Source organism: Choloepus didactylus, chromosome 6 (genome assembly GCF_015220235.1).
Source record: "Choloepus didactylus isolate mChoDid1 chromosome 6, mChoDid1.pri, whole genome shotgun sequence".
Classification (NCBI taxonomy): Eukaryota; Metazoa; Chordata; class Mammalia; order Pilosa; family Megalonychidae; genus Choloepus; species Choloepus didactylus.
This window is the reverse complement of record NC_051312.1, coordinates 30,859,430-30,861,960: the sequence shown is the minus strand read 5'-3', so window position 1 is coordinate 30,861,960 and position 2,531 is coordinate 30,859,430. Positions and strand designations below refer to the sequence as shown.

Sequence of the window (2,531 nt, the reverse complement as noted above, 5' to 3'; positions counted from 1 at the left end):
ATCAAGAGTTTATAAATTCAATGCTATGCAAATCCGTCTTAATGTAAAAGATAAGTTGAAACTGAAAGGTCTAAAAAACTGTTATTTTTGGTCTCAAACGGTATCAACTCTTCTGATCAAAAGACACCACAACCATTAAGATTGTATTACTTGATTTTATTTCAAACAGGGAGTTGGTACGAAGGAATCCTACTTAATAAAGCTGACAATTAGCTTCACTCCCAACATTTTTAATAATACACATTAAAAAATATTCACTTTACAAATTGTTCTGCAGTCGAAATGTAGAACAATGTTTGGAACACAAAAGCCAATGTAAACAATGTTTGGAAAACAAAAGCCAATGTAAAAAAACAGATTCAAACAACTAGAACACTACAGGTTTTTTATATATGGTTTGATTTTACAGTTTTTTTACTGCATCTTCAATGTCAGAAATCTGTTACTTCAGCTGGCTCCACTGCTTGGGATTTAAAGAAATACATTTTCTTCCTGGTTTCATTTCACCTTCTGGATCCATGCAATGTTCTCTAACGTCAATTAGGACTTTCCCTTTAAAGTCCCGAACAATGTCGTTCCTCATTTCTCCAATCCGAAACATGTTATCATCTCGGCTGCTGCTCTGCATGTAAGGCGACAGGGCTTTTGAGGTTTCACAAGCCTTTTGCTTCTGTACAGGTTTTTCCGGAGTAACTTGCTCTTTCCCTTTAACTTTTTGTCGACTTCACTATCAGAATCCCTGCCAGAGGAGCTTGAAGAAACAAGTTCCTTTGATTTAGGCATTGCTCGGCTCCTGCAGCCGGACTGCCTCCCGCTCGCCCGCACCCTCAGGACTGCCTCCCGCTGGTATTGATTTTCACTTTCATTCTATTGTGATCAAAGAAGATATTATACATGATTGCAATAGTCTTAAGTTTATTGAGACTTGTTTTGTGATGTAATATATGGCCTATCCTGGAGAATGATCCATGTGCCCTAGAGAAGAATATGTATTCTGCTATTGCTGGGTGAAATGTTCAATATATGTCTGTTAAGTAAACTATGGTTTACCATATTATTCAAGTCTTCTATTTCTTTATTTATCTCCTGTTTACATGTTCTATCCAGTATAGAATCGGTGCATTGAATTTTCCTAAAATATTAATGTGGAACTATCTATTTCTCCATTCAAATTTGTTAATTTGCTTCATATATGTTGGGCTCTTCAGTTAGTTGTATAGGTATTTATACTTCTTTTATCTTCTGGTTGAATTGACCCATTATTCAGTAAATGGTGAATGATGTTTTATTTCTTTGTCCCTCATCAGAGTTTTTGACTTGAAGACTATTTTATCTGATATAGTTTGGCTAGGCTAGCTATCTTTGATTACTATTTGTATGGAATATTTTTTTCCATCCTTTTACTTTCATCTACTTATGTCTTTGAATTTAAGGTGAGTCTCTTATAAAGAGCATATATTTGGGTCCTACTTTTTATCCATTGCCAATCTGCATTTTGACAGGAGAGTTAATGTCAAAAATTACATATTTACATACTATGAGTCCAAAAGAATTGATTTATCATTACTGTTCATGCATTTGCATTTTAAATATTCTAAGAAGTAAAAAGTGGATTTACAAATCAACGGCTGACACGAAATTTTTTCCTAACTTTTTAAAGTTGCCTTATTCTTAATTCAGCACTTCTCTAGTTTTTACAACCCTTTAACTGCTTTCCAGGGAACTGAGGAAAATGGCTCTGCCTGTCTGCTAGTGGTAAAAAGATTCTGGAGCATTTAGACCACCATGTTGTTCAACTGGACACAAATCTGTAATTTGAATATTAGTTTTATTTGTGGATAGTGGATATGGTGAAAAGTCCCAGAGAGATTTAAGTACTGCCCTTTGAGCCAAAATAACAGAAAAGCTGAAATTTCTCTGGGGACTTTTCTAGTACTTGTAATGAGATAGTCTGTGGCAAAGATGCTGAGAACAAAACAGAAGAATATAAAAATCCCTGGATGCACTTTTTAGAGACATACCATACTCCCACAAATATTGCCAGATAATTCATCAGGTCGGTATATTTTGTTTCAATGAAATATTGATTGCTATCAAGTGGGAGTTAAAAAACAGATGGATGGAAGGAAGGAGAAACAAAGGAATGAAGAAATGTGGTCAGAGGAAGAGAAATTTTAACCTACAAAAACATTTACCAAATTATTCCCCTTCACATTTGCCAAAATGTTCTCCTTCACATTTGCACATGTTTAAGTCTTCGTAGTGCCCAATCCTATGATATTTGTGGATATCTTGGAGTCAGTCAGGTTTCCTAGGATACAGCAAGCATCTAAATTCTGGCCTTGGAACAATTATACCAGGAAACCCAGGAGTCTTTGATTACTAAGGAGAATCAAAACAGAAGTAACATTAAGTCCTTATATATGTTTCTGAGGGTTTTAAAATATTCTACTGAAATTAAAATCCCTTTACCCTGTTAGAATAATCAGACATATCTTTGATTTACTACTTTCCCATTTTCCCTATATCCA

General features: G+C 34.8%; 1 pseudogene; it reads right to left on the bottom strand.

The window, feature by feature from the left end:
- Nucleotides 1–403: 403 nt before the first annotated feature.
- LOC119536526 lies at nt 404–783 on the bottom strand (annotated as a pseudogene).
- Between the last annotated feature and the right edge of the window lie 1,748 nt (nt 784–2,531).